We start from the raw sequence: 20,011 nt of genomic DNA on the forward strand, positions 1-20,011 counted from the left end.
AACAGTCGCTTGGCAGGAAGCGCTCGAGACACGTTTGTGAAACTGAATCAAATGGATGTAGGCCGGTTCTTTTGTACCACACAATTGGTGGTCCTGGGTATGTTCTCAGAACCTGCATTCCTACAAGTATACAACGACATAAGTTTGGATCTGACTTTTCACACGAAGTAGAAGAGCTTGAGCCTGAATGAAGGAAGATGTGCTAATCTCTTCATTTTTCCCTCTAATTTCTGTGATCTTCAGGGCCACAGGCTTTATCTTGGTGGGTGCTTTTTTAGATCCTGCAGCACACTTGATTGAGGCTGCAACGGAGTGGTCAAAGGACAGGTTGCAGTCAGTTTACTGGTGTTTTTTTTAATAGCAAATGTTTCTCCGTGGAGGCCTCTGGGGTCGCCAGTAGTCACGGTGCATCTGCAGCTTCGACCCACCATTCCCATGCTATGAGTCCAGGCGCTGGGAGAGAATGCTGTTTGGTACCTCCATCCTCTTCCCTGAGGTCTCTCTCTTTGCTCTCCCTGTGGGCTTCAGTTCTCACTTCAGATCCTTCCTGGGTCCCAGGGACCCACTTCCCTCCTCCCCCTCGAGCTGCTATATTCCACTGTCAGGTCACCAAACCTCAGAGAGGCTCTTTCGCTGCTGCTCACCACTCCACCATCTTCCCGGAAGTCCTGGGTCAGTTTAATTTTGCTTTGTTTGTTCTGAAACCGAGCGTCAATGATTAAAATGGGTTCATCATGAAGCAGTACTCATGAAGCAGTACGTGATCCAGTGTAGCAGGCTTGGATTCCAATAGATCCTTGGTTCCACTACTTTCCATCCATATCAACTCAAACAGACATCTTAATCTCTAAGCCTCAGTTTCCTCACCGTGACTGGGGATAATGGTACTTCCCTCAGGAATGTTCTGAACATTAAGTCAAGTTATGAATGCAAGGTACCCCATCTTGTGCTGGGAACGTAGCAGGCGTTAGGGATTATTTTCTACTGCAGCGTGAAAGGGACCCATCCGCAGCGATGGGGTTGTTCGCTGACCATCCTGAGGTCCTGCAGTGTGTTTTCTTGTGTTGGGTCCTTTTTGTTGTCAATGGGGTAACGAGGTTCTAGTGAATGTGTTAGGAGAAGGACTTGTGGAAAAGGACTTATAATGCCTGCCACATAGTAGTTACTCAATTTCTAGAAATCTGGGGGGAACGAAAGGCCCCAAATCCACTGGGATGATTGTATTAGACAACGGCAAGACCGGTGGGCTTGCTTAGCAGTGCAGTGAACGGGCCCCCACTTCCTGTACCTACGTGTGTCACTGCAGTGCACGTCTGGGGCCGCAGGGGGCCACAGTACGCTGCTGCTGGAAAATCCTGGGCTTTGCCCTTCCTCTTCTCTTTTCATGAGCACTTTTTTTTTTTTTTTTTTTGGTAGTACCGGGGATTGAACTTGGGACCTTGCGCTTGCGAGGCAGGCGCCGGAACCACTGAGCTAAATCCCCGGCCCTCATGAGCACCTTTTAAAGACCATTTTCTTTCTCTTTTTCCTCCTTTTCCTTCTCTTCCCTTCCATGCCTTTCTTCCCCTTCCCACTTGCCTGCTCCTCATTTCCTTCCCTTCCCCTTTCCATTCTTCCCTTTCCCTATCATGGTTTCTTTTCCCTTTCTTCTTCCTGTCTCCCGCCCTCCATCCCACCTGTGCACAAAGCTTGCTCTGTGCTGTGGCCATAAGGGTGCCGGGCACGGCTCACATCACAGAAGCGGCCCACCGAGTGTCCCCCCTGGAAGAACCTCCATCTCAGAGCTACTGCTGCCCTTTCTAGCACCAGGCCACAGACCTCTGTCCTGTGGACTCTGAGCCTCCCCAGCTCTGCTTAGCTGGAGTTGCCCTGAGCTTCAGCTGATCCCAGGAGTGTGAGGACAGGAGTGTTAGGCAGCCTTTGCCCTAGGCATCCTGTTGCCTTCGACCTGGCAGTCTTCCTCTTGCTCTGGGTGAACCTTTGCCCCATGGATTCCTCCCCCTATTAAGAACATCCCATTTCCCCTGCATGCTGGATGAATTTTCATGGCCGGCCTCCTCCCTGACCAACAAGGCCTTCTCCACTGGGGAAGGAGTCCTGGCTTCTCTCTTGCTCTTCATACCTTTGCTTAAAAGACTTGCAACCTGAAGTCACAATGCTGCAGGCTGCCTGAGTTCAGGCATCTTCAGTGAAGTCTGCCTCACCTCAGCAGATCCCCTCCGTAGCTTTACCCACCCGCACTCTATGTGGGACCTTTCTTCACTTTCTGTACAGTGAGGCAAACACTCCAACCTGTCCCCTGTTCTTTGTTCCTCTGGTCTTCCCCAAGCCCGCCCCCAATGTGCAGGCTCTGTCAGAGCTGCCTCCCTCCTACGGAGGCCAGGCTGTCAAACTGGGGGTGCCCTGTGGGTCACTAGGTGTGTAGGAGGCTGAGGGAAGAGGACAGAGCAGATGGGAGGAGAAATCAGGGACTCCTGGTCCAACTGAGGCGTATAAATCACCAGGCTGCTGTGGAGCCTTTTAAATGTTTTGACAATCCCCAATCCATCAGAGCCTTTAATTGGGTTTTGACTGAGTTGTTCTATATGTAAATACCAGTTACTGGTGAGATTGTTTATAGCCAAACTGTCTGTTTATGCAAATTGTGTTCCAAGATCACAGCATTTTCATTGCAGGATAAAAACATTCCTTTTATTTAACGCCAAAATTGCTTCCTCCTTGGGCTGGGGTTTATTTTCCTCTTTGGCTTTTAAGTACAGCACAGCAATTTGGTAAGTTAGCAGAGAGCTGGTGCCCAGCAGTGGAGGCCACAAAGCCGCCCACAGAGGGGCACTGAAGTGGTTGTTTGGGTTCCATGGATTCTCATGGGCCAAGCTCATCTTTCCTCCTCAAACAGAGCCCCCTTGCACCACGGGGGAGCTCCTTTCTCTTGAAGCAGCCTGGCCCATGTTTAATTAGTTCTGACTGTTGTAAAAAGCCCTTCCTCCCAGTGACTAAGAATTGGGACCCACACTACAGCTGAAGTCTCCCAGGATGATCCGATCCCTCTTCTATCACTGGGTGACAGTAGTAGCTCTTCTTTCTTTCCAAGGGTCTCCTTGCAGGCCAGGATGGACTTTTGGGTCTCATCTCTTCCTTTCATCCTGAAGATAAAATCTCTCATTTCTTGAATGGCTTGTGTTACCCTCCATGATCAGCACCCCATCTTCTGTGCATTCCCAGGTTCCCTTTGATCCCCAAAGCCAAGAACTACTGAACTGCTTCCAGGCATTTATCTCTGGCCTGCCAAATGGTGCTGAGGAAAGACCAGTGTTGCAGATTGGCCCCGTAATGTGCTGCCCATCCTGGTGTTTGTCAAAGGTACTGAGCTAAACCCTGCCAGAGCTGTGATCAACACAGAAAGGGCCACCCGTGGAACTGATCTAGTGGAGTTTGTCCACAAATCTGTGTGCCCCGTCCCAGCTGAGGACGCCTTCTGCTGGAGGTCCACAGTGAGCTTTCGGTCCGATGTTTTGTCTTATCAAGCGCTCTGCTCTCATTCGCGCTCCCTCTTAGCAAACTTCCATAGTTCAGATGGGGCCCTCAAAGTTCATGTGCTGGAAACTTGGTCTTTGGTGTGGTTATGTTGAGATTGGGAGACTGCAGGGGGCGGGGTTCAGTGGAAGGTGACTAGATCCCTGGGGGCACCACCCTTGGAAGAGACTAATGTCAGTTTTTTGCAGGACGAGGCTTGTTTCCTCAAAAGCAGGCTGATATGAAAAGAGCAAGCCTGGCGCCTCTTTGGTCTCTTGCTTCCTGCCTTGCCACGTGACCTCTCTCTCCTTCTCATGGTGGTGCTGCTAGGGGGCCCTCGCCAGAGCCCGGCAGATGCCAGCACCATGTTCTCGGACCTCTAGGACTGTGAGACAACTGTGCCTGTTATTTTTTTTTTTACAAACTCCCCAGCCTCAGATGCTTTGTTATAGCAACACAAAACAGATGAAGACACAAGGTAACCACCCCTCTGGTCTACACAGGAAATTCTGCTTATCAGGAAAAATTCTTTCACCTTCCTATTCTTTCCTGTCATGATCCACACCTTCGTCCCTCTTCCTCCTCCTCTCTCCTGTCAGAGGAGGAGTGCCTTAGGTGATCCCAGTGGTATTCTGCTGGACACCGGTGGCTGCCGCCCATGCAAGGATTCCCTTCATGTCTCTTGTATCAGTTTTCTCTGTCTCCTTACTGTTTGTCACACCATCTCCACATGCCCAGGCCTCTCTCCTAACTTGGGGTAATGGTTTTATAACCATACTCCCTCCATACCACCTGTTCTTTCTGCTCTGAGGCTCTCAAATACCTGTAGTACATCAGTATCACCTCAGGAAGTTTTCAAAGCAGGTGCCTGGGTCATGTCTCTGAGCAATTAAAAGAGTGTGTGGTGGTGGAAGGCCCAGGAATCAATCACTTTGCTAAACTTCCTCAGATGATTCTACAACCAGCCACGACTGAAAATCCCTGCTCCTCTCTCATTGCTTCCCTACTCAGTACAGAAAATCTATTTAAAATTAGTCTGAGACACTGTTACTACGGCCCCATCTTCCCACTGACTTCTCAGTCCGCTGCCATCCAGCTTCGTCCCGTCAATGTTCTGAAACTTCTTTGACAATTTCACCAATAATCTTCTACCCTAAATCTGTTCACACTTTTGCTTCTCTGGCTTGACTCCCAGGCACTGGACAACACTGACCCTGCGCTCCTTGGGGTGACCTCCAGAGCCCAGAATACCCATGTATGACGCTTCTCCACCTCTCAGATGGGACCCCTGCAGCTACTTCTTGGATACGGGCATGCTCAGTATCTCATTCTTTCCTCTCCCTGGGTGAGCCAATCTAGTATTTCCATCTCTGTCTGATGACTTCCTAGTTCTGTTTGCAGCCCAACTTCTAGATCTGTCTCTTCCACCACTTGCTGAATAGCTCATGTGCTTTCTCTCCAAACCTGATTCCTTTCATTCACTACCATACCCTTCCTTGGCACCGTGAGTGTCCTCAATCCTGAAACGAGCAGCCGTGAGAGATCACTTGTCTATCTCCTCACGCAATGTGGCCACTGGGTGCTGTGAATTCTAGAGCCTTAATGCTTATTCAGTCTCTCTGCTTCTCCCCAGACTTCCATCATCAGAATCTTAGGTTTTCATGGTTTATCTCTTGCTTTCTCTGTCCTGTCTGTTAACTCACTTCCTCTGCATCATTCTTCAGACTGTCACCACAATGATCTTTCTATATTGTCAATTTGACCCTAACTTTATTCCTTAAATTTTACCTCTCATTGACTCTCTGAGGCACAAATGTTAAAAAATCCAAACTCCTTAAAATACATATGGTTGTGGCAACTGGAAAGTTCTATAACAACTGGATAGCTCTGTAAAGTGTCAGTCAATAAGGATATAGGATAAGTGCTCTCATAATATGGGCAAAGACAACCCAGAGACAGGTAACGGGAGAGGGAGGATGTATTACTTCCAGGAGGGGAATTGTCCCTGACCTTCAAATCTTGTGACTTGATCTCCAAGTCCTGTGAAGGAATTCTAATGCTCCAACAATTTTTTGAGATGACTGTCTTTACAGCTTTGTTTTTTATTCTCCTCCGTTCCTTTCCAAGTAGGGGGAGACACTGGTTATGTGCATGTGTCCATCAGGTGCCAGCAATGGATAATGGATAAAGGCACCTTTGATGGTCTCCCTTGAGGACTGGTGAATCCAAAGTCAGTTTCTCATATGCTACCCGTCTCCTGGCCCCAGCAGCTCCAGGCTTAATTCCCGCTCAACATCTATCCCTAAAGCCTGACTCCTGCCTTTGCCTGTCTCTCCAGCCTCATTTTCTGCTACTCCGACTCTCACCATCACACGTCCCAGCCACATGCATGTCTTAGGAGCTCCTTTGTCTCACTGCATTGTCCACCTTGCTTCTCATGGCTGGAGCCGAGATATTTTCTGCTTAGCCTCCAATATGCATTCGGACTGCAGTTGAGTATTAATGCATCTTTGCTCACCATCTAATGAGAAGACCGGTGTAGGTAAGAACCAAATCTATTCATTTCTGATTCTCTAGGGCTTGGTAGAAACCAAGCAAATCTTTGGTCTTAACACATACTCGTAAAATGAATAGTTGAAGGAACAAGTATGTAAATGAAGGAAAGTGTCAAGTGAGCTCATTTAAAGCAGCCAGGGCTTCAGCCTTTTCAGTCAAGGTGAGCTAATTCCAAACATTCTTCCTTGGGGTATAGCAAGAACACCTTACCGGAAATAATCACCCCACTTTGATCTCCTACTGTGTGCTGACACTGTCTTGTTTGTTTATACGTTTACAGAATAACACAGAAATAAACAAGCTAGCATGAGGATGCCACCATCAGACATCTTGTTGACAACAACCATATCCATAAGGTCTGGTTCAGTGTCCAACACACTATGGATGCTCCGTACATGTTGGTTGAATGAATAAACAGCTTCACTTTGAACATGGGGAGCCTGCAGAAGGTCTTCAGTACTGATCACAAATGATGCAATAGGGAAAAAGAAAGCTCTCATTACCAAGGTGGAGGCCAAGACTGGGTGAAGGCACCGTAAAGTCTACTGTGTGGGTTTCACGCAGCAGGGCTCATGGCCTTCTGCCGTGCTAAGGAGAGAAGAAAGTATGTAGTAACAACTGTAATAACCAGTAATTGAGTGCTTACTTTGGCCTGGGCACTGCTCTAAGTGCCTTATTGCATTGATCACTGATTCTGTGTCTTGCCCTGCTGGATGCATACTATTTTGCATTTACAGATGAAGAAGCAGATACATAAGCATGAAAATCACAGAGACAGAGAAATGCGAACTTGGATTCCGGTTTCTGTGCTGGTACAGACAAGACCATAGTCATCAATGAATGCTACATTGTTCTGCCCCTGCTGACCAAAGCAAACACTCCTAATGGCCTCTAGGCCCATCCAGCGACTCATCCTATGCCAGTCACCCGATCCTCCCATTGTGTGTTGACTTCATCAAATTTATTCTTGTCTTAATTTTTAAAAAAATGCTATTTATGATGTTAGGCCTTAAAATGTGTGATGGTGCTTATATTGTTAAGAGGTGTTACATTGGGATCTGGATATTCAGGTTAACCTTAAAAAAACAAATCACGAGATACAGCAGCAAGACCCTACATTTCCCCATGGCGACAGATGACTGATTCTTGTCCGGACCACTTTTGATGAAGGAAATGCATCCACCCAAACTTAGTGTCCACCCCTCCCTCTTGCATCCAGCTGGGCTCCTTTGCTAGTTCATGGTAGTGGCTTGATTGCTGTAGGCATTTGAAGCTGGGAGTCCACTCACATCAGGTTCATTCTGCTGTGGCTGGAATGGATGGAAGGTATAGACAAGACCATTTCTGCAAAGTTTTTCATAAGACCTCTCAGGCATCTTTATGTCCCTCAGGGCTCAGTGCTGACTCATGACCTGGGGATCTCATTAAAAATCCAGATTTTGATTAAGTAGGGCAAAGGTGGGGCCTGAGATTCTGCATTTCTAACAGGTTTCCAGGTGGTACCAATATGGTCAAAACAGCAAAGATGAGTAGAAATGTGGTATTTGTTTTTAAAATCCAGTTTTAAAAGTTTTTTTGGTAAAACCTTGCTATTTATTTCTCTCTTTGATTATGAAATATATTTTAATAAACAAAATATCATATCTTCAGACACTCAGAAGCCCCAGAAAGCTTGCTAGTGTGGTAGAGAAGGGCTGGAGCTCAGAGAAGTGAGGTGGAGTTCAAGGCCGCACAGGGAGTCGGTGGCAGACCAGGCCTCAGAGCAGTTCTGCAGTTCCCTCCCCACACATCTCTTCAGCAGACTGCAAATTGCAGGATCACAGAGGAAGCTGTGAGCAGCGATTCTGCCCCCAGAGTGGGTACAAAGCCTCCGGGATGCCATCATTAATATTGTACGGCTGTTCCCAGGAGCCCAGCCTCTATTCATCAGAAAGCCACGATTATGCTTCCTTTCGGGACTGGGGGCAAACTGTCTATGCACACTCGTTAAAAAGTTATATTTCAAAGCCGGACTAAAGCTTTGGGCCATTTATAATCTACTAAATATTTAAGAGTGTATGTCTTAAGGCATCTGAAAATTACAGGGATATTTCACAGTCTCATTTTGGTGCATATATCTGGCCTGGCTAGACACAGCTCTGCTCTGTTTTGCTTGGAAAAAGCCAGGTATAAAATAGAAGGCCAGAAAATCCAATCATGGTGGGAAAGTGGGGCGCACAAGCATGGGTGGTCCTGAAGGGGGAACACGGCGGAGGCGGGGCTGGGTTGAGGTCAGAGGCAATGATGAGGAGCAGCTGCAGCAGGAGGAGCTGGGACAGACCCGGGACTGAGGGGCAGGGATCCGGTCAAGTCCTGGGGAAACCGGATTGCGTTTCTCTTTTTCTTTGCTTTATACAAATGTTCTTAATTTACATAATACAAAGAGTTAAAGAAAAGAAAACCAGCAAAACAATGTAAAACAAACATCGTTGCACAATAAAAGAAAAAATACAGAGACGGTAATTCTCCCGGAGCCTCCCCTCCATCCTCCCGGCCTATGACAGGGCAACAGCTCTGCACCCACAGGCAACAGCCGCGTCTGGTTCTTTACATCCCTTTCAAAATGTATTACATGTATACATTTATTTCCCACTGATAGAAGAATACTATAAGCTCCACTCTACACTGTTTGCATGTCTAACAATGTGCCGCATACCTTGGATATCTCTTCATATCAGCACAATATGATCTCCCTATCATTCTAACACTTGCATTGTATTCCATTAAAACAGCACAGTAATTTATTCAACATTCCTTCATGGATGGGTTACTACATTATTTCCAGTCTTTTGTGACCACAAATGATTTTGCAAAGAAAGTCTTGCTGGGTGTTCTCTTCATTATGCACTTAGGCACCTGCAGGATGGCCGGCAGTGGGCCTGCCCCTGTGACAGGTATGGCCAAGGCTGCCCTCTGAGGGGCTGTGTACAGTTATACTCTCTGGAAATGGGGGATGGTGAATTCCCTCACATCCTTAGAATCTAGTGCCAAATATTGCAAGGGCTTGACAAAAATTGAGGCATGCATTACAAAGGCATGTGCAGCCTTAGGTGCAGAATTCAGTGTGGTTTCATAAGCATGTAAATCCCCGTAGCACACACCCCAACCAAGACAGAGAGAGCCATTCCATCACTTCAGAGGGTTTCTCTTCTTCTTCAATCCCTCTTGACCTGCCCTCCAAGAAACAACTACTGCTCTGAATTTTATCACCTTAGATTTTGCTTTTGAACTTGATGTACATAAAGCCACACTGTGTATTACCTTGCATCTGACTTGCTTTGATAGATGCAAGGTGGTGGAATTCCTGCTATTGTCTACAGTCCCTTTTCACTGAGACCAGCATACAATTGTGGGACCATACCCATACTTGTCTACTTATTCTCTTCTCGGTGAACTTGGTTTGTTCGGGGCTAAGTAAAGTTGCCAACTTCCTTCTGCAGCTCCTCATGTTTTTGTTTATCCTGGATACATGGCCAGGAGCAGGATTGCTGGACCCTAGGGCTGGTGTGCTTTTAACTGTCTGAGAGAGTGATAAACTGTTTTTCAGTATGGTCATACCAGTTTACACTCCTAACAGCGACGCATGGCAGCTCTGGTGGCTGCACCTGTTCACTAACATTTGGTGTCGTTAGTCTTTCAGAGTTTGGTCATCCACTGGGTGTGAGTTCTTATCTCATTGTTCTCATCAGCAGTGTGCCCACAAGTCTTAGTGTGAATGCCTCTGATGACTAATAATGCTGACTACCTTCTATTGTGTTTATTGCCCATTTATAAATCTTGTGAAATATTCAAATATTTTGCCAAGTTTTACTGAGTTGTTTGTACTTTATTATTGGTTTGTGAGAGTTCTTTACATATTGTGGATACTCATCTTTTCTCCAACATACATTATCTCTTAGTCTGTGATTTGCCTATTTTTAACTGATAATATGTGACGAACAGCATTTTAAAATATAGATGGATTCTAATTTATTTTACTTGTGATTAACACTTTTTTGGTCCCAAAAAAATCTTCGCCAAAGTTTTGAAATTATTCTCCTGTGTTTTATTTTGAAGACTCATAGTTTTGGCTTTGAGTTACATGGCTACAGTCTCTAGTTGATTTTTTATATTTAATTTGTATTTTATGATTTTGCTAAACTTTTATGTCAGTTCTAGTAATTTTGGAGGGCAGATTCCTTTGGATTTTCTACATATACAACCATGTAATCTTTGAATAAAGGGAGTGTCAATTCTTCTGTTCTAACATTCATGTCTTCTGTGAGCCTCTCCACAGCCTTGGCTATAAGTGGTATGAGCGGACATTCTTGTTTGCTTTCCAATCTTACAGGGAGCTCCTCAGTGTTTATTTATTTATTCATTTTTGAGTTCATAGCAAAAACCAGTTTATTAATCAACTCAAAAAAAGATATTTGAATGCCTACTATGCATAAAACAAAGAAATGTAGTTGTAGAAATTTGAATCCTAGAGGAACTGAGGGATACATAGAACACAAATAATAACAGTGCATGCACAAGACAATCATTTCAATAAGTATATTAAATTTTACTGAAATAAACCCACAATTAAAAGACAGAGGATGTCAGAATTGTTGAAAAAGCAGAACACAACTAGAAATTACATAAGAGGCATAATTTAAGTAGAAAGATACAGGGAGGTTGAAAGTGAATGGATACAGAAATTTCTTCATGGAAGCAGTACACCCATCTGATGGCTGGAATGACTACTTAGTATCAGGTAGATTTTAAGGCAAAATATTTCCAGGATGAAAAGAAGCAATCAAGAATAATAGCACCAATCTTCCATGCTATGACCCTCCACACAGGAGAGTAGCACTTCCAGAACCAGGAAAGAGAGTATTTCTTGGTCAAATAAGGCTCCCTAGTATTTATTGACAAAATTTGGTCTTTGCCAGTATCTCATTTTTGTAAATGAATTTAAGAAAATACTAAATAAGGTTTAGCGTGTTTTCATATATTTGGAAACTATTCAGGTTTATTTTTATGTGAACTTTCCTCATGAGTTTATTAATTTTCCTACTAAACTCTTCGACAATTTTATTTAAATTTAAATCAGACCTATCTGTGGCTTCTCTCCCTTTTCTCTCTTCCCCTCTCTCCCCTCCCTCTTGCTCTGTCTTGCAGTTATTAGGAGCAATCATTTTACAGTATAGTGGCTTCCTGGAAGGCATTTGTCTGTACCAGAAACAGTTCTGAAATTTGCCTAACCAGTTACTGATCCTTGTTCCCACTTCAAAATCACAGTGTATCAGGCACTGGGGTGAATGCTCTGCATGTTACATTGTTGAAGAGGCAGCATCTTGTAGTGAGACATTTGCTCTAGTATTGGTCCCAATCATGTTTTCTTTTAAGTTCTTAGGGATATTTTAATATGTGGCCAGGGTTGGGAACTGCTGATTTAAAACATTACTTCTGTTTTTCTCAACAGTCACCTATTGCACCTTACTGCATGTGCAGGCCAGTGCTGGGCCCAAGGATAAGGTAAGTCTGATCATCACTCACTCAACCATCGCAGCACGGTAGCTGTGGGTTGCTTGGCCTGCGGTGTGTTCACTGGGAGCAGTGCTAGTGACAAACTCTGCCTTCTCTAGCACATGCTGCCTGTGTTAGCCTCTTTTCTGTCCCTGGGATAAAATACTCAACACTGGCAACCTAAAGGAAGAGAGGTTGATTTTGGCTCAAAGTTTCAATGGATTCATCCATGGTCATCCGGCTTCCAGGCAGAAACAGCAGGGCAGAGGGTTATGGTGGAGGCCAGCTGCCCACAGCATGGTGGCCAGAAGCGGGGAGAGGAAGGAGAGCTGAGAACAGCAACGCTCCCTTCCAGGCTAGCCCCAGTGAGCCCTCTTCTGACCAGGCCCACTCCGAACTGCAGTCGGCTGTGAAGTCACCAACGGACGAATCCACTGATGAGTGTAACACCATGATCTGATCCCCTTCAAAGCTCCACCTCGGAAAACAAGACTTCTGGGGTACTTTTTAGATCTGAGCCATAACCCTGGCCCAGAGCTTACACACCCCAAGCTCAGTCGTGTGTGCCAGTGTATCTCTATTTTCCCTTCTTTTGTGATACCAGACAAATATTCACGATTTACTTGCTGCACCGACCTAGACAAGGCTGAAACTTCTAGGATACTCAGTTTTCTAGTCTGTAAGATAGAGAGACATACCAGTTGGGATTTGGTTAAGGAAACAGAATTTTACTAGATATTTCAAAGGGAGAGAATTAAAACCAAGGAATTGGTTATGCAGGAGTCAAGAGCCCGAAGGAACACTTGGGGGAAGTTGAAGCATCCTAGTGGTGACAGTGTATTAGTCGGGTTTCTTGTTGCCAAGACAAAACATGGGATGTCTGCAACTTGAAGGAGAGGTTTAATTTGGCTCACAGTTTCGGGGGGTTCAGTCTGTGGTTGGCCGGCTCCAAGGCAGGAACAATATGGTAAAAGGGCCTGGCGGAGCAAAACTGCTCACCCTATGGCAGCCAGGAGGTGGAGAGAGGCAGAGAAGGAGCAGGAACAAGACCACACCCTTCTAGGCTCTACCCCCAGGGCCCCACCTCTTCCAGCCAGGCCCCATGTCCTCACAGATCACTGAGTTACAAACTCATCAGTGGGCGAGCACAGCACTCCTGGATCCAATCAGCTTCTGGAAGCCTCACCTCTGAACATGAGACTTTTGGGGGACATTTTAGATCTAAACCATCACAGACAGGAAATTTAAAAATGATAGGATGAATGCATTATTAATAAGTCTGTGTCCCCTTGCTGTGGGTAGGCAGCAGGAGAGGGACCACCAAAGACAGAAAGGCCTCAGGCATTTCCTATTCTGGAGCTGAGGCGTGGTCCCGGGGCCTGGACTGGTGGTGTAATTATCTGCCTAGGAGTGAGTGTGTCTTCCCTGGGAGTCTGTCTCCATGTCTCCAGCCCCTAGACTGGTATGCAAGCAGTGATATGCGTTGGATGACTAAATGAGCGCAAAGGGATTAGGCTTCTATCTGCTCAGCCTCCTCCAATGGACAACCCTAAGCACTCCTGTCAGCTGCCCAAGGACACACTCGCAGACACAAAGCTCTTGGTGCCTGTCTTTCTGATGCCCAGAACCCCTCAAATGTAAAGAGCTTCAGGCCATTTCTATTCCAGAGGATCCTGTGATTCTTTTTTTTCATAAGTAAAGAAATGCTCCAGAGAGAGAATGCCAGAATTGTCTCATATTTAAAATGTGTATGCTTAATGAAGTAATGTTTTTAATAGGCAAAAGAGGAGTAAAATATCATTGCACTATCCATAAGGTAGTGACAGGTATCATTTAAAAGTCGAAGGCCTGGTGTGTCACAGACGCGAGGCGCGGCTCCGGGATGCAGGGCAGAGCCTGTGAATGGGCGGCTCCTTCTTTCAGTCTGACCAGCATGCACCTGTGAGCACACCAGCACCCTCCCCTGGAGATGACACTTAGGCCCCACCTGGAGGCCCTGTGGGAGTACAGCCTCCCTCACCCCACCCTCAGCGCAAAAGACATCAGTTGCCCTTGGTGATAGCCACCATATTTGGCTGGTCCAACCAGCGCGAGAGTTGGGACCCTGGGCTTCATGCTCCTACATCCATGGATGTTTTGATTGTATCCAAGTGGAGTGCTTACCTCTGCTCTCTGTAGGGCCATCTAGCTTATGTGCCTCTGCACAAATAAGGAAAAGATGATCCTTCTGCATGCATGAAATAGGAAATTGTACCCCTATTGGAAAGCATTTCACCCTCTAGGTGTTGGGGTTTGAGAAAAACCTGCTTTACTCAAGGGAGATAGTACTCTAGGCTAAAACACATGGCTTGGTGGGAAGAGCTTAGCCCAGAATTTCAGCCCCTACTCATCCCTTTTCAACCAGAAATCTTGTGCAGTATACAACTTGTACAACCACACAGGGCAGCTGCAATATTTGCATTAGCTGTTTCCCCAGTGTCTGCCTGCCTGCAGACACCAGTCAGTATTCCCAAGTCCTCTACCATTTCCAAAATGTCCCTTGGGCTGCACTTGGTGGTGGTGGGGGAGTGGTGTGTTTACAGCTTGATGTTTGAGAGAGATTTGACGGTGAAAGAGACCCTAAGTCTTGCTGCTGCTGGGCTGCACACTAATCACTTCTTGTTCCCAGGGCTGGCGGCTGGCATTGCTCTCAGGCCGGCTGCTGCGGCCTCACGTTCATATTCCTGTTGTCAGCATTAATAAGGTACAATTGCCTGGGGCCTTGTTACCCACCAATTAAACTTTGGATTTTATTGTGCAACCTCGAGGATGCTTTATGGTATCAGAAGCGTTTGGCAGTTAAATACGACTAATATTCATCGCTCCCACATGGGCGCTTCACATCCTGCTCCATTCGCTGTGTGATTAAGGAATTAATTGATTTGGACGGGATTGGCACATGCTCTTGACAATAAAGCGATGACTCCTTTATTACCGTGGATGCCGAGAGCTGCGCTGCCTAGCCACAGGGCTCGGGACCAGGCCAGACAGAGATGCTGGGCTCTGGCCACAAGTCTGGGTCTGGGGCACCTCGGTACCCAGCTCCCTCCCTCCCTCCCTCTTCTCTTCCCTCCCCCTCCTCAACTTCCTTTCTCTCCACCTCTTCTTTCTCTCCCCTTGCTCCCCCACTCCTTCCCTTCTGTACACCTTTCTATTTGTTTCTCCTTATCGGTTTCTTCTTCTATCACTTGCCGTTCTCCCTGCCCCCTCTCCCTTCCCTTCTTCCTTCCTTCTAACTTATTTCTTCCCCCTCTCCAGCTCCTTACCTGAACGCCTCTCTTTCATCCCACCTTTCTGGTCTTTTTCTAGGTAGCCGTCCTTCTCTTTCTTCTTTTGTTCTGCTTTTCTCACCTACCTCTCTTTCTTTTCTGAAATTTTATCCAGATACCTGTTTGTGTCCTGGGCCCCATCCCAGGAGCCTCCACGTCCCCAGTTATCCTGGAGCCCGAGCTCTTCTCTGGCTGAGCACGTTTGGTTTCCCAAGACGGGGCTCCCTGGAGCTGACTCACTCAAGAGGCGTACGTGCAGAGCAGTTCGTGGAGTTCTCAGGAGTCCAGAGTCTCAGTTCTAGAGTGGAGTTTATAACAGGGCTCTGGCTTTCTCTGCACCAAGTCCCAGATAAGGTCAAAGCTGTGAATTCCAGGTGCCCATAGTTTGAGACCCCAGGATGTGTTGCTCCATGGGAAGGCCCGGGGTTCAATATCACTTTGTCAAATTGTGAACTCCATGAGGCCGAGAGTTCTTATTTTCAGTTCCTGCTGCATGCTGGACTCTGGAGCAGAGTTTGGCATATCATAGATACTTAGTGCTGTTTAATTGCCCTTTTTGCTGCGATCGCCCTCTGTGGTCTTATTGTGGACTGAGTTAGTGAACAAATGAACGGAGGGGTGGGTGAAAGTTGACCAGTTGCCCCGTAATCATCTGCCTTAGGGCGCTGTCTGTTGCCGGGTCAGGGTGTCTGAGCCGACAAGGTTTCTGTAAGAGGGGGTTCATTTCAGCTTGTGGTGCTGAAGAGTGGGAAGTCTAAGACCAGGCAGCCTCACTGGGTCACACCCTCAGGTGGCTTTAACTCACGGCCAAGGGAGGGCACGGAGGAGAGAAGGAAGCTGGGGGCAGCCTTGCCCACCTTGGGACAAGCTGCTCTGGCACTGCATTAGGCAGCAAATCCCACTCACAGCGTAGCATCATCTCTGCACGAAGGTCTGGGCCCACCTCCATATCACCTACTGCAGATGACAATCAGTGGACCAAAACGATCAGGTGCATGCCTTCTAAAACCAGTGAGCTTTTACATCGCCTTAGGTTCACAGTGAAACTAGGCGGAAAGTTCAGGGAGTTCCCCTATCTGTTCCCACAAACACAGGGTTGCCCACCTCAGCCTCCTGCCTTGCAGCAGGATATTTCTGATAACTGATAAACCTATTTTGACACATCATTGTCACCTAAAGGCTGCACTTTGTATCAGACTTCTCAGTGTTTCACGTTCTATGGATTTTGACACAATATAATGACATATATCCATGAGTGCAGCATCCTAGGGAATAGTTTTACTGCTCCCTGAGGCCTTTTTGCTACACCTGTCACCCCTTGCTCCCTCCCCAGTAGCTCCTAGAAATCACTGGTCCTTTTACTGTTGCCATAGCTTTGCCTTTTCCAGCATCAGGTTGTTGGAGTTTTATAAGGGTGGCCTTTTCAGATTGGTTTCTTTCACTTACCAATATGCATTTCAGTTTTTTCCACCTCTTTTCATGGCGCAAAAGCTCATTTCTTTTTAGTGCTGAGTGGTACTCCATTGTCTGGGGATAACACAATTTATTCATCGTTCCCTTACCAGGGAGTATCTTGGTTGCTTCTGAGATTTGGCAATCATGAATAAAGCTGCTGAGTACATCTGTGTGCAGACTTTTATGTGGATATAGGTTCTCAATTTATTTCTCAAATACCAAGGAGAATGATTGCTGGATGTATAGTGTGAGTGTGTTTGGATTTGTAAAATGTACCCACCTGTCTTCCAAAGCAACCATGCCATTTTGATTTCCCATCAGTAATGAACAAGAGTTCTTGTTGCTCTGTCTCCTTGCAGGCATTTGATGTTGTACAAGATCTACATGAGGAAAATTACAAGGCTCTGGTAAAAGATATCAAAGAAGAAATAAAGAAATGGGGAGATATTTCATGTTCATGGATAGGCAGATTCGATATTGCCAAGATGTCAGCTCTTCTCACCTTGGTCTATAAATTCACGCAACTCAATCAAAATCCCAGAAAATTACTCTGAGAATATCGACAAACTTATTTTAAAGTTTATATCAAAAAGAAAAAGGCCCAACATAACTAATATAATATTGGAGAAGAATAGTCAGTGAACTGTCACTATTAGACTTCAAGATTACTATAAAGCTATAATAATGAAGACCATGTAGTATTAACAAAACAAACAGAGCAATGGAACAGAATTGAGAGCTGAGAACTAGATGTACATAAGGGACCTAATTATTGCTATAATTGGTCATTGGTTCCATAAGTTTTTGTTTCATTGTTTTGTCAATTCTTTCATACTGTTTATGCAGATGATCATACCACTTCTAAACAAAGGCAGCTTTAGTTTTTCTTTCCCAAATTGTATACCTCTTATTTGCTTTTCTTATCTTATTGCACCAACTAGAATTTCCAGTATGATGTTGAAAGAAAGGAGAGAAAACAGAGCTGCATTGCTCGTGATACCAGAAAATCTACACGATTCTTATGAATAAATATGATCTTAGCTTTAGGGTTTGTTTGTAGATGTTCTTCATTACGTGAAGTATATACTGCTCTATTCCTAATTTTCTGAGCATCCTTATCATGCATGGGTGCTGGATTTTGTCAGATGCTTTTCCTGCATCTGTTTATACGATCAGGTTACCTTCACTCTGTAGTGGGTTGCTGTGCTGATTCACATGAATTGATTTTCTAATGACAAACCAGCCTTCTCTAATTGGGATAGACTCCCTTTGGCAGCAGTGCATCCTTCTCTTTGTTCATTGTTGGATTCTATTTGGCAATATTTTGTTGAGGATTTTTGAAGCTGTCTTCATGAGAGATATCGATAGGTAGTTTTCTTTTCCTAATAATGTCTTTGGTTTTAATATTAGGGCAATGCTGGTCTCATAGGATGGTCTAGGGAGAATTCATTTTGCTTATAACCTCTGAATAGGTTGTAGATAGTTGGTATAGTTTTTCTTAAATGTTTTTTAGAAGTCGCCAGGGAACTCACATGGGCCTTGTGGTTTTGTTTTTATAAGCTTTTTAGCGTTTGATTTAAGTTCTTCAGTAGGTGGGATCTGTTCAGAAAGTCTATTTCTTGAGTAAGCTTTGGTGCCCTGCACCTTTGAAGCAATGAACTCATCTCACCCAGGCTGTTTGTAGGCATGAAGTTGTTCCTTATATCTTATCATTACTTTAGGGTCCATGGGATCTGTAATGATATAGGTTTTTAAATTTCTGATACTACTCATTTCCATCTTCCCTCTTTTTCCTTATGTGGCTTGGCTCATAGATTTTATTGATCTTTTCAAATAACCAGATTTTGTTTTTCTTGATTTCTATACTGAGTTCTGTTTTCAATTTCATTGATTTACATCCTAATTCTTTATTGTCTTCTTCTTACTTTGGATTAAATTTGATATTCCCTAAGGTAGAAACTTAGAGGTTTTAGATCTTTCTTTCTTTCTAATATAGATACATAATGCCTTTGTGTCACACAAATTTTTGATGTTGTATTTTCATTTAGTACAAAATATTTTCAAATGTTTGGATTTCTTCTTTGATTCATGTATTATTTAGCAGTGTGTTGCTTAATGTTCAAATGTTGTAGGATTTTAAGCTTTCTTTCTATTAGCAATTTCCAGTTTAGTTCTACTGTGCTCTGAGTGCAAATGTCATATGACTTTTCTATCTTATAATTGTTAAGGTATGTATTATGGCTCAGAATGTGGTCTATCATGGTGAGCATTTTATGTGAGCTTGAGAAGAAGGTGCATTTTGCTGTTACTGGATAAAGTAGTTTATAGGAATCCATTATATACAGCTGATTGATGGTACTGTTGAGTTCAATTCTGTCCTTACTGATTTTCTGCTTGTTGGATTGCATTTCTAAAAGTGGGGGGTTAAAATCTCCAACTCTAGTAGTGGATTTATCTATTATTCCTTGAAATTCTATTGGTTTTTGCCTCACATATTTTGCTATTATCTTATTAGGTACATACACATTGAGGACTAATCTGCTTTCTTAGATTATTAACCCCTTTATCATTATATAATACATGTCTTTATCTCTCATAATTTTTCTTGGTTTGAAGGCTGCTTTGTCCTAAACTGATATAGCTACTTTAACTTTTTTTTCATTACCGTTAACATGGTATATCTTTTTCCTTCTTTTTAGTCTTAATTTATATGTCTTTATCTTTAAAGTGGGTTTCCTAAAGACATCATGTAGCTGCATGTTGTTTTTTTGATTTGTTCCAATACTCTATTATATTTTTTAATTAGGGTATTTAGATCATTCATTACAAAGGTGATTATTTTTTTCCCCCATTAACTTTATTGGTACATTTTAGGTATACAATACAGTTACATTCATCATTGGGATCTTGAACCATTACATGAGTCTCTTGGTTCTTATTTTTTTTCCCCTTCCCTTGCCCTCCCTTCACCCCCTCCACCCTTCCCTATTTGCAAAGACCTTGTTTCCATTTTGTTCCTCTCATATTTTTTCCTTTCCCTTTTTTCCCTTCCCCTACCCCTCCCAATTCCCCTGCTCTTTTAGACCTTTTCTTCCTGTTACACAATATCAGTTATACATTTTTAAAATTACAATATTAAGACCTAGGAGACATTACCACAGATTTTACAGAATTTAAAAGGATATAGAAAGCATATTACAAAAATCTTTTTTGAAATAAATTTGACAACTTCTAAGAAGTAACTTAGAAGACAAATTAATGAAACTAATGGAGGAAATATAAAATTTGAATAGCACCTATTAAAGAAAGTATATTCCTAGCTTGAAAACCTAACAAAGGTGATTATTAAATTAGATTAACATCTGCCATATTTGTTACTGTTTTCTATTTGTTACTCTTTTCCTTGTTCTATTTTTGTCTTTCATCCATGATTTTTTTGCTTTTCATTTAATCAAGCATGATTATATTTTCTCTCCTTCCTTAGGATGTCAATTACACCTTCTTTGTTAAAAGTCTTTTTAAAAGGGCTGGGGATTTAGCTCAGTGGTTCTGGTGCCTGCAAAGTTCTGAGTTCGATCCCCAGTACCAAAAAAAAAAAAATCTTTTTAAATGGTTGCCCCTGAGTTGCAATATATATTTACACATAA

At 44.2% G+C, this 20,011-nt stretch overlaps 1 protein-coding gene across 2 annotated transcripts in view; it reads left to right on the forward strand.

Moving 5' to 3' along the window:
* Window positions 1-20,011, forward strand: part of Hrct1 (histidine rich carboxyl terminus 1) — a 255,785-nt gene that overhangs the window by 219,152 nt on the left and 16,622 nt on the right. Inside the window, exon 6 of one of the 2 annotated variants that reach the window (XR_015450373.1) lies at window positions 11,558-11,610. The gene's annotated coding sequence lies outside the window, so the exon portion shown is untranslated. Of the gene's footprint in view, window positions 1-11,557; window positions 18,200-20,011 lie in introns of those variants that run through there. The other variant, XR_015450381.1, reaches the window with a different exon arrangement.

The sequence above is a fragment of the Heterocephalus glaber genome, unplaced genomic scaffold (genome assembly GCF_053883595.1).
Source record: "Heterocephalus glaber isolate CG9 unplaced genomic scaffold, H.glaber_assembly_v1.0 deba00000943, whole genome shotgun sequence".
In the NCBI taxonomy this organism is placed as follows: Eukaryota; Metazoa; Chordata; class Mammalia; order Rodentia; family Bathyergidae; genus Heterocephalus; species Heterocephalus glaber.